This window comes from Arachis ipaensis, chromosome B10, assembly GCF_059453495.1.
Source record: "Arachis ipaensis isolate K30076 ecotype BB chromosome B10, ASM5945349v1, whole genome shotgun sequence".
Lineage (NCBI taxonomy): Eukaryota > Viridiplantae > Streptophyta > Magnoliopsida > Fabales > Fabaceae > Arachis > Arachis ipaensis.
In genome coordinates, this window is record NC_142435.1 from 130,055,792 (window position 1) to 130,068,902 (window position 13,111).

The following is a 13,111-nucleotide window of genomic DNA, read 5'->3' on the forward strand; positions in this document are numbered from 1 at the left end:
GAAAGCGTTTGATAAGTTGAAAATCACCCTAACTCAAGCTCCAATTGTAAGAGGATCAGACTGGAGCCAGCCATTTGAAATTATGTGTGATGCCTCCAACCATGCAGTAGGAGCGGCGCTGGCTCAGCGCGAAGGTAAAGACCCTTTTGTAATTGCTTAGGCATCTAAGACTTTAGATGCTGCTCAGTCTAACTACACTACTACTGAAAAAGAGCTTCTTGCTATTGTTTTTGCTCTGGATAAATTCCGAGCCTATTTACTTGGTACTAAGGTAGTAGTATACTCAGACCATGCAGCTCTAAAATATTTATTAGCTAAAAAAGAGTCTAAACCAAGATTAATACGTTGGATACGGTTGCTGCAAGAATTCGATTTAGAAATTAAGGATAGGAGTGGTAACCAGAATTTAGTGGCAGACCACTTGAATCGCCTTGAGCACATTAAGTAAATCTATTCAAAGTACTTAAAATATAATTAAAATCACAAACATATAAATATAATAGTAAATTTTGTACTCTAAACAAGTAAACATATGCTTTATCATACATAAATTATTTTAAAAATTGAATAAATTGTTAAAATTAATAACACAAGTTTAAAATGATAAAATCTAACTTTTTTACCGTATTTTTTAAAATATTTTTATTCTTTTAGTTTTTAATTTATTAGTACTTTATTATTTAATTAATGATTAAACAAATTATTTTTATGAAAAATTATTTTTTGTATTATCTTAAAGAAAAGATCAATATAACAGTTTAAAAAATAACGTAAAAATAATATTTTAAATAAAAAATATTTAATATTAAAATTTTTAAATATAAAAATAAATTGTATAAATATTTAAGAGATAATATGAAATACATGTCTAAAATAAATAAAACATATAAATACAAGTACTCTTGAGAAATAGAAAAATATTTTTGTCTGTTTTATTTATTTTAGGCATGTATTTTATATTTATCTCTTAAATATTTATACAATTTATTTTTGTATTTAAAAATTTTAATATTAACTATTTTTTATTTAAAATATTATTTTTACATTATTTTTTAAAGTGTTATATTGGTCTCTTCTTTAAGATAATATAAAAAATAATTTCTTATGAAAATAATTTGTTTAATTATTAAGTAAATAATAAAGTACTAATAAATTAAAATTTAAAAGAATAAAAATACTATAAAAAATACTTGTAAAAAAGTTAGATTTTATCTTTTTAGACTTGTGTTATTAATTTTAACCATTTATTCATTTTTTAAGAGTAAAGTATCGTTTTTATCCCCAACGTTTGGGGTAAGTCCTATTTGTGTCCCTAACGTTTAAATCGTCCTATTTGTATCCTTAACATTTATAAAAGTGATTCAATGTTATCCTACTATCAATTATACTAACAAATAAGATTATATTTTTCAATTATTCTCACTTGGATGTATTCATTCTCAGTTAGGTCTCACTTGGATGTTTTCGATTTTAATATTATACCCACTATTTGTGTTTAGATTCAATTATGTCCATAGAAAAATGAATTATGTAAATGTTGTAGGAATTAGTTTCAACATTTGATGAGCTATTTTTCGGAGTTGATCATTGATTCTATCCCAGGTATTTGTATTCTAACTTCAAGAAGAGATTTTTAAAACTCAAACTAAAGCGCTCATGATGTGTAATTGACAGCAGGATAACATTGAATCACTTTTACAAACGTTAGGGATACAAATATGACGATTTAAACGTTAGGGACACAAATAGAATTTACCCCAAACGTTGGGGACAAAAACGATACTTTACTCTTTTTTTAAATAATTTATGTATGATAAAAGATATGTTTACTTATTTAAAATACAAATTTTATTATTATATTTGTATGTTTTTTATTTTAATTATAATTTTAAGTACTCTGAATAGATTTATTTTATTATATTATATTTTACATATGAATATACGTTCCATCATGTAATTAAATAAAGATACTTTTTTTAATAAAAAAAATTTAATAACTAAACTTACCATTAATTATATTGATAAGGAGTGATCCGCAGGCAGAAAGAGGGATCGAGTGAGAGGATAGGAGATAGCGATGACGTGAAGGACGGCAAAGTTTCAGACGACGAGAATTCAACGTCGTCACGACGACGAAGTTGGCGTCGCTTCTTGTCACGATGGCGCGACAGCGATGCTTGAAAGGAAGACGGAAGAGTGGAAAGGTGCTTCAATTTGGGGTTTTGATATTTTAAGAAATTATATCATTACCTATCTCAATGAATAAATTACAAAATAACCCAATTATAGTTAAGATAGTGACCAATTAAAATTTGACACATCATAAAGAGTAACTTCTATGTTATTTTAGAGGGAGTTAAGTAGAATTTACGTAAAAATTTTATATACACAAATATGATTTTTAGACTTTTGATTTAAACAAAAATTATAAACACAAATTTGACTTTAAAATTTCTTATATCCAAATTTAACTTTTTTATTTTTTTTAATTATCTTCTATAATTTCGTGATATACCTCTCGTTTTTATAATACAGCAAAAAATATACTTTTTTAATATTAAAAATAAAAGTGCAAATTTATTCAATTATTAAAAATGAGAAGGACATAAACTCTTTTTTTTAGATATTCATTCATTTTGTAGTTTTTATGTAGTTATCATAATTGAACCGATAATTAATCCAGTCAGAATATTGGGTCACTGGTTGAACTGTCGGTCTGGTTATAATTAAATAATTATATAAAATTTTAACTTTTTCATAATAAGTATTTTTTAAATTATTTTAAATTTTAATAATTTATCAATTAGTTTATACTTATTATATTTTTAGTACTATAATTATTTATTGAAAAAATAATATTACTATACATCATATAATAAAAAAATAAATTGTGAATAATAAAAGGATTATTTATTTATTTTTTAATTTATTAGTATTTAATAAAATTTATATTTATATTAATAATTATATACAATTAAAATTAAAATAAAATAAAAAAATTATGTAATATAACTGAATGTTTGCAATATATATGTTAATTAGCACTTATAGTAATAACAAGCAATGTAGTTCAATAGCAAAAGAGTGTTTCATTTAGATAAGATCCTAGATTCAAACCTTGGCCACCCCATTTTGAATTTATTTTTTACTGACCCACTGCTACATCAGCGTCTCTTCCACGCTTCTGCTGAAACGCCGGTGCACCTAGACCCGCGCGGGTCAGAACGGGTCCGGTTCATCCGAATTTGACCGATTTTGTTTGGTCATACCGGGTTTGACCGATTCAATAGCAGGAACGGTCTTTAGTTTGGATTGGATCGGTTAGGGTTCGGTTAGATAAGATCCTTGGTTTAAACTTTGGCCTTCCCATTTTGGATTTATTTTCTACTGGCCTACTACTACATCAGCGTCTCTTCCACGCTAAGGCCCCGGTGCACCTAGACCTGGGCGGGTCAGAACGGGTCTGATTTATCCGAGTTTGACCGGTTTTTGTTCTGACATATCGGGTTTGACCAATTCAATAGCAGAAACGGTCTTTAGTTTGGATCGGATCAGTTGGGATTTCTGTTAGATAAGATCCTTGGTTCAAACTTTGGCCACCCCATTTTGGATTTATTTTCTACTAGTCCACTACCACATCAACGTCTCTTCCACGCTTCTGCTGAGGCACCGGTGCACCTAGACCCGGGTGGGTTAGAATGGGTCCAGTTCATCCGAGTTTGACCGGTTTTCATTTGGTCATACCAAATTTGACCGATTCAATAGCAAGAATGGTCTTTAGTTTGGATCGGATCGGTTGGGATTCGGTTTACCGATTTTTCGATCAAACTGGTCAGTCTGGTCCGAGTTTGATAATTATGATTTTTTAAGAATAAAATACAAAATAAGTTTTTCTATAATTTTAAAAAATGAATATTTTTTAAGAAAAATACAAAATAAGTATTAAATAAAAATTTACATGTCGTTGTCTTTATATAAAGTTGATAGTTAAGAATCATTAAATAATTTGATTTCTTTGACTAAATTGTCATCTAATATTTTTTACTATCAATTTTAGACAAAAATATTGAGAGCCACTCAGAATAAAGATGCTTAAAATATCTTTATATTAATTAAAATTCAACATATATAATCGATTAAACTGTATTATTTTTGTCAAAATTAGACTAGATAAATCGGTTTGACCGAAAAATCAGTGAACCAAACTTTGAACCGATATAAAAATAATTTTTTAATAAAAAATGACTATAATACTCTTATTATAAAAAATGACTAAAATATCTCTATTATATATATTAATTTTAAAAATCCTAAATCCTTATATATATTAATTTTAAAAATCCTAAATCCTAATTCTATGACCGCAAAGAGAGAAGAGAATGATTAGGATTTAAAATTCTCAAAATTAAAATAGAAGTATTTTAATCATTTTCTATAATAGAGGTATTGTAGTTTTTTTTTTATAAAAAAATATTAATTTAGACCTGTTCAAAGTTTGGTTTGTCATTTTTTCAGTCAAACTAATTTGTCCGGTCTAATTTTAACAAAAATAATATAATTTTATCGATTACATATATTGAATTTTAATTGCTAAAAAATATCTTAAAAAAAGATATTTTAGATGACTTTATGCATGTGAGTGGCTCCCAAAAATATTTGGATGTAAATTTTTATCTTAGTATTAGATACGATTACTCGTTAAAACTTTTTATGTAAAAATAATAAATATTATATTAAACAATTTAATGAATATATTAAACTATTTAATCGTTACAAATGATCATTTTTATGTGAAGGTTTTTCCTACGGGTATTCACCCTAAATTATATATTTAGAGAAACGCTATTCATCCTTTAAAATATCATTCTTTAAACAGTTTTTAAATCTAATAATTTAATTACAATAATTTTTTAATCATTAATTTTTTTATTTTTTAAAAAATTGTATCTATTAAGATTTAGTTTGACTTTTATATCCCTTAATTCTCTCTCATTTTTAAACTTTCTAAGCTCTTGTTAGTTATTTTATCTTGGAACGTTAAAAACACATTTTTTTAGAAAAAAAAAATATCTCAAAACCAATTAAACATATACCACTATCTTCTTATATGCACTTGGTTTTATAGAATTTTTATTTATTTATTTATTTTTTTCTGTTAAATATTGTTAGATACACATTCAAAATAATAAATAATAAATAAAATATTTTTAAAACATATCTAAAAATATATATAATATAATTTTGATGATAAAATTAAATAAACACATCACATCTAAAATAGCAAATAACAAACCAAATATTTTATAAACACATCTAAAATTATCAAAAATAATAAAAAGATGGGTACTATCAAGCGTAAAGATAACAGTTACTATGTTTATTTAACTATGATAGCTTCAAAATCATTCTTACAAGAATAAAGCTTTCTCCCTCAAATACAAATAAAAAAATAGATTTAAAAAGATAAAATCTTTTACCATAAGAGGCCAAAAAAGTGTTATTTATAGTTTTTTAGTGGTGCCTTTTGTAAAAAGTTATTTGATTTATGATATAATTTTTAATTATATTCAAGACACATCTAAAATAATAAATAATAAATAAAATATTTTTAAAACACATTCGAAAATACATATATTATAAATTTCTTTGGTGAAATTAAATAAACACATCTAAAATAACAAATAACAAATCAAATATTTTGTAAACACAACTAAAATTATCAAAAATCTAAAAAGATGTACGTGAAAATAGCAGTTATTATATTTATTTAGCTATGATAGTTTCAAAGTCATTTTTACAAGAACAAAACTTTCTCTCTCAAATACAAACAAAAACATATATATTAGAAAGATAGAATCTTTTACTAGAGAAGGAAGAGCGCGTTATATATCCAAATTCCGAAAGAAAATTGGAGCACAATGAAGATGGAAGGAGCATATGACGAGGGAAGAGCACAGCTCGAGGAGGAGCGTGGCGAGGAAAGAGCGCAGGGCGGGGAAAGAGCGTAGGAACGGAGGAGGAGTGTGAGTAGGGGTGTTTATGAATCGGATCTGATCCGCATATCTGCGGTATTTATCCGAATCTGATCCAAAAATTGCAGATATGGATCTAATCCGCAAGGCTATCAGATCCGATCCGATCTGCATACTAATCGGATCAAATTGCGGATTTTGTACCAATATCCGTATATCTGCAAAAATAAAGAAATAAATAAGTAAATATTTTTTTATATTTTATTTCAAATTTTCAACTAATATCATATATGTTGTACTATTTTAATTTATTATTTAAGAAAAAGTATGTTTTTTTGGTGACTGAACATAACACAAAGAAAAAGGACCTAAGAAAAAGAGTAGCACTCCTCTCTAATAATAATGTCTAAATTATTAGGGGGCAGTAACCACTCTAGGTACACCTGCTTGTTTAAAGCAGCAGTTTTAGCCATTAAATCAGCCGCTCTGTTTGCTGTGCGCTGAATGAGCACTAAAGTAGCTGTCCAATTGTGCTGAAACACCTCTTTGATTTTGTCAAGCAGATCAGAGACATTCCTAATCATGCTGGTTGTGCCTCGCAAAACAAGAAGAAACACATCAAGATTATCAGTTTCATATATGACCTCTTTGCACTCACAATCCCAAGCCATAACAAACCCTCTCCAAATAGCATGAAACTCACAACAGAGAACACTAGAAAGAGGTATACTGGCAGGGCAACCTTTCATCCAAATTTTCATGCTATCTCTAATAATAAATACAAAGCTAGCTAATTGCTCATTTTCAACAACGCTTGCATCGCAGTTCACTTTACAGACATTCATTGGAGGTGGTTCCCAGTTATATTGCAAAGAGGAAGGAATAATATGTTCTTGGTTGGTAACAACCTTAGAGAAATCTCGAGCAGCATGTTTAACTAAGTGAACAATTTTCTCCTTACTCCATGGATCATCTTGATGGAAGATGTCATTGTTCCTGTCCCTCCAAATCCACCAAAAGGCCGCTGCAAAGAGAAACTCATTTTTCTTGAGGTTAGAACGAATCCAAGACACAAAATCTAAATTAGAGTCCTCAGCGGTCACTCCCAAATTTAAGCTAATCCAAATCTGACGAGCTTTTTGGCAAGTCCTAAAGCAGTGGTTAATATCCTCTAGAGCAAGATAACATCTCTGACAAAAATCAAAAGTAGCAAGACCTCTTTGAAACCGGTAACTAGTTGTGAAAACTCCGTTGTTGAGACAAAGTCAGAGCAGACACTTTATCTTCTCTGGTATTCTCAAGCGCCAAAACTAAAGCCAATTTTCATTATCATTCCAGCCAAATTTCTTGTTCAATAGCCATTCATACCCGCTTTTAGTCAAGTAGGTGAGAGTATTTAAGTTTGTCCAAAACCAACCTGTTTTATCTCCTGCCTGCTTGATAGGATCAGAGAGCATCAAATCAAGTTTAACTTCTTTCGGAATTATTGTGCAAAGAATATCCCACCACCAATGTCCATGGTGCCAGACATCTTCTAGCTTCAAGTGAGAATCAGATATGTGCACAAAAGAAACCAAAGGAGCTAGCGTTCCACATGGTCGCCAAGCATGATACCAAAAGGATTGATACATCCTGCCCAAAGCTTATATGTATTATGCAGTAATTGCCAAACAAGCTTTCCTAATAAAGCAAAATTTACACATTGGGTATCTCTAATTCCCAAGCCTCCATATTTTCTTGGAGTGACAAATTTACTCCACTTGAATTATCTAAGCACAGAATCAATCTTTTGACAAACCGAAGTAGGAAAAAGAGTCACTTGCATCTGAAGCTTTGCAGAACAACTTCAAGGTGTGCACAACATTCTAAACTTGATTTTTCTTCGTTTTACAAAAAAGGAGGAGGTCATCTGCAAACATCAAGTGAGAAACTCTAGGTCCCCCTCTAGAAACAGCCACATCATCCTAAATATCCTCATCAACTTGTTTGGAAATGAAGCACGCTAATATCTCCATGCACAAAACAAATAAATAAGGAGAAATTTGATCTCCTTGCCTGAGCCCTCTGCGAGGTTGGAAGCTGTCCAATCTATTCCCATTCCAAAGGATGAAAAGATTTAAGGCCTGAACACAATTCATTACAAGCCAAATAATTAGAGAAGGAAAGCCAAAACTTCAAGAGTGTGCTCAAGAAAATTCCAATCAACTCTATCATAAGCCTTTTCTAAATCAATCTTAAAAGCCAGAGCTCCTTTTCTAGACTTTGTCCGCTTAAGAAAGTGAAGAATTTCTTGGGCCACAATAATATTATCAGGCGCTCCTCTACCATGAATAAATCCTTTCTGGGTTGGGCTAATAATCTCATCCAAAAATGGTCGTAATCTATTAACCAGCACTTTAGTCACTAGCTTATAAATTACATTACAAAGGCTTATTGGCCAAAAATCCTTCAATCTAGTTAGACGGTCGCACTTAGGGATAAGAACAATCAAAGTTTCCAACAAAGAATGGCTTAACATCTCCCCTAAGAATGCTTTCTGAACAGTACGCCACACCTCATGACTCACCACATTCCAATATTCCTTGAAGAAAAAAACTTGAAAACCATCCGGCCTAGGAGCTTTGAACGAGCTCATATTATCCAGAGCTTCTTTAACCTCAAATATTGTTACTGGTTTAGACAAATTATCATATGCATCCTGGCTAAGATATGGCATAGGAATTTCTCCCATGCAATTAACCTCAACAGGCTCAGTAGAGCAAAAAATATTTTTGAAAAAATGAACAACCTCTCTTTGCAAAACTTCCGAATCATCAGACCAGGACCCATCACTGACCAGCAACCCATGAACCTTGTTAGTGGTTTGCAGATGGAAAAAGCTAGTATTTCTATCACCATACCGAACACATTGATCTCTTAACTTCTGGTACCAAAGCAATTCTTCCTGGGCCAAAACTAGATTATACTCAGCTCTCAGTTCTTCCTCTTTGTGCTTCAAAATCGGATCATCGTCAGCTTCCATCTTCCGTTGAATACAATTCAAATAAGCCTCCAATTTCCTCTTTTTAATAAAAATATTGCCGAAGACCGTAGAGTTGAATTCCAACGAAGCTTCTTGAACCCCCAACAACTTCCTATGGATGCCAAAGTTTGTACTATCCCAAGATTTCTGAACAATGGCCTTGTAATCAGGATGCGTTGCCCATGTCGCTTGGAATCTAAAAGGCCGGTTTCCTTTCTTGATAGGAACTCCTTGACATCGGATAAGCAGGGGACAATGATCAGAGTGGGAACGGCTGAGAACTTCAACAAAAGTTTTTTGAAAAAGAAGGCGCCATTCTATAGTACAGCAAGCTCTATCCAATCTCTTTGCAATTTCTTTGTTTTCTTAAATTTTACGGAACCAAGTAAACCATATTCCAGAGGTTGTCAGATCAAAAAGACCACAAGAATCTAGAGTACTTGCAAAGATACTACTGCGATTCGAATAGAAATTACCCCCTTCACCTCATGAACACTCAAAATATCATTAAAACCCCCAACCACCACCCATAGGTCCTGAATGCACAACCCAATATCAAGTAGATGACTCCATAATTCTACTTTATTAGTGGCTTGAGGGCTGCCATAAACTGCACTGCAGATCCATCTTCGCCCACCACTATTAATTTCCAAAGTTACACATTGATTCATAGCCCAAAGAATTTACAAGAAAATTTTAAATTAGCAGAGAGAAACTAAATTCCTCCCTTGTGTCCAACAACATCTACAATCCCTACAGGATAATATCCTAATCTCCCCCAAAATTCTTTCATAGTTTCAACCCAATATGAGTTTCCACCAAAATAAAAAAAGTTGGTTGAAATTTTCGTACCAACTCCTTACAGTGCACCCAAGACATCTTATTTGACGTCCTCTTACATTCCAACTAATAATATTTAAATGGTCACAATCCATAAAAATAAATTAAATAATTGGAATGTATAATCATTCTACCTCACGTCGATGGACCCCTGTCTCCAAGTGTCTTCTCGTGGACTTGCGCCGCAGAACCATCATTCTTCTGTTGAGGTTGGTTCTCCAAGTTTGTTGTTGCACTAGCTTTATCAAACTCCTTTTGTACTTGAGAATCCATTGACAATGCTTCAGTAGGTGAGTTTTGAAGCAAAATAGGACGTTACCTTTTGTGCCCTATGATAAACCACTATTTTATAGTTTATATTGTGTTTAATTGTGTGGTTTTGTCATGATCCTTACCCACTTATTCATCAATTTAGCATGCATTTAGATTTCCTTCCTAAATTTAGTACATGTTTGAAACTGCTTCCTAGAGACTTTAATTATTTAATTTTAATTCTCTTTTATTCCATTCGATGCCGTGATCTGTGTGTCAAGTGTTTCAGGCTTTATAGGGCATGAATGAGATGGAGATTGGAGAGAAAGCTAGCAAAAATGGAAGGAACACAAGAATTTGAGGAGATAACCAGCGAGAAGTGACGCGGTCGCATGGCTCACGCAACCGCGCGAAGGAGCGCAAATCGTAGTGACGCGGCCGCATGGCTTGTGCGGCCGCGCGGATTGGAAAGCGCAAGCGACGCGGTAGCGTGGACGACGCGAACGCGTGGAGAGGAAAAAGCGCAAGCGACGCATCTGCATGGAGGACGCGATCGCGTGACATGTGCGATCTGCATAATCTACAGATTTCGCTGGGGGCGATTTTGGACCTTATTTCGGCCCAGTTTTTGGCCCGGAACAGCAGACTAGAGTCAGAGAATATGCAGAAACAACAGACACATTCATTCAGTAGTTTTGAGATCTAGTTTTACTCTCTTAGATTTTTCTCTCTAGTTTTTAGAATTTTAATTTTCAATTGGTCTTAGCATTGGAACATTGAGAAGAGTTATTCCCTCATCAAGACTTCATCATTCTAGTTTGTTCTCTTAACTTGGATCTATTGTTCCATGTTCTTTGTTATGTTCAATTTTGTCATTCAGATACTTTTATGATTAATTAATGCAAGGATTATTTCTTTTTAATTCAATTTCAATTCCAATAATCATGTCTTCTTTTAATTCCCTTTCATGTGCTATGGATTCTTTATTTACAATGCGTGAGTAGTTTTCTTACTTGATGGGGAGTTGATTAAAAGGAACTCTTGAGTTGGAATGATTGAAGGAAAAATTTGTAGTTGGGTTACATGTTGGATTGCTATCCTGTCACCAACGCCAATCCCTTTGAACTAAGTGGGTTGCAACTTGTGAACAGATCTGGCATTCCAACTTGTTTGACTTTCCCTTACCTAGTAAAGGATAACCAAACAGAGTAACCGTTAATTATAAATCAATCTTAAAAATCATTCCATCAATGATAGAGATTCTAACAAATCAACTCCCAGTCAAAGCTTTTATTTATATTATTTAAAATTCCTCAATTTAAATTCCAATTTACTTAGCTCAACTTCTTGGAACATCTGATTAATAAAATAGCACACTTTTCTGCAACTCGTTGGGAGACGACCTAGGACTTAAAACTCCCAGTAATTTTAATTTAAACTCTCTGTGACATATTTCTAAATTGATAGGCAGATTTTCGGTGAGTTAAGAACTATACTTGCAACGTAACCATTTTAATAAATTTTTAATTCACCAGCTTCTGCTTCCCATCAATTTTTGGCACCGTTGCCGGGGAGTTGCAATAGAGTGCTAATTTTATTAATTGGAATTTATTTACTTGCATTTTATTTAATTTTGCTACTATGAGCTGCATGTTTCTTCCGTCAAATGACACGTTCACTTCCTGATCCGCGCTTGCTAATATTCGATTCTGAAATTGAAAGAACAATTTCACGAATAAGGCGAGAACAGCGTAGGTTAGCTCGCTCTGAGGGCGGATCTGAAAGTGAATCTGAGGAAGAAACCAGCCCCCGTTCTACTGATTCGGTTGTTTTACGTGCAGAAAACATGGCAGCTAGAAGAGTTACCATTCAGGAGGAAGGAGCTCCTAATTTTACAATGCAACCGTTTCAAGCGCATCATCCAGCGGTAGCTACGGATTTTGAAATAAAGACCGCACTGTTAAATTTGATGCCCAAGTTTCATGGCCTACCTGCTCAAGAGCCTATCAAGCACTTGAGAGATTTCCAGGCAGCCTGTTCTACTGTCAGGCGTGATGGCACTGATGAAACTTCAATTATGCTGAAAGCTTTTCCGTTCTCTCTTGAGAGAAAATCAAGAGAGTGGTACTACACTCAACCTATAGCAAATGTATCCAACTGGGATACACTCAGAAAGGAGTTTCTGGAGAAATTCTTTCCATCTGAAGTTACTGATAAACTGAGGAAGGATATCTCTACAATTGTTCAGGATGACAATGAAACTCTCTTTGAATACTGGGAGCGCTTCAATAATCTTCTGGAAGCATGCCCCCACCACATGATTGACACGATCGTGCTACTCAGCTATATCACACAAGGTACGAGGCCCCAAGATAAGACCACATTGGAGAGTGCCAACAATGGGTCTATGAAGAAGTACAAGACCACTGATGAAGCTTGGCAATTGATCAGTGATTTAGCTGAATCTACTTGGAACCACAGACAGAAGCAAGGCCGTTCAAAAGCCGTTGTAGAAGTATCTTCTGGCAGAGAGACTGCTGCTCTAACTCAAAGCATCTGTGAGATGACCAACCTGCTGAAGCAAATGCAGTTGAATCAACAAGCTCAGCAAACCCAACCGCAGCAAAACCAACAACTAGTCCCACAAAGAATTTGCGAAATTTGTGCTAATTACAGCCATTACACTGATGAATGCCCGCAGCTCCAACAAGAAGACAACATGGTGGCATCCACTCACAACTTTTATGACCGCCCCAACCAAGGGTACAATCAAAGTGGAAATAATAACCATGGATGGCAGGACAATTCAAACCAGAATTGGAGGGACAACAATAACAGGGGAGGCAGAGATAATCAGGAAAATCAGAGGTGGAATAATAACAACAACAGGCAGCAAAATCAACCTTACCGAGCACCTCACCTGAGGCAAAACCAAGGACCACCGAACAATCAGCAGCAAACCTCTCAATTTACTCATTCTTCGGTATCTTCTAATGAAGATTTATTACAAGCTTTTGAGAAAAGA

At 32.9% G+C, this 13,111-nt stretch overlaps 1 non-coding gene across 1 annotated transcript; it reads right to left on the minus strand.

Annotated features, from left to right (window-relative positions):
- Window positions 1-12,301: 12,301 nt before the first annotated feature.
- On the minus strand, window positions 12,302-12,409 carry LOC148581711 (small nucleolar RNA R71). Its single transcript, XR_015895758.1, has one exon. It is a non-coding gene; the product is annotated as a small nucleolar RNA R71 (small nucleolar RNA).
- Window positions 12,410-13,111: the final 702 nt, after the last annotated feature.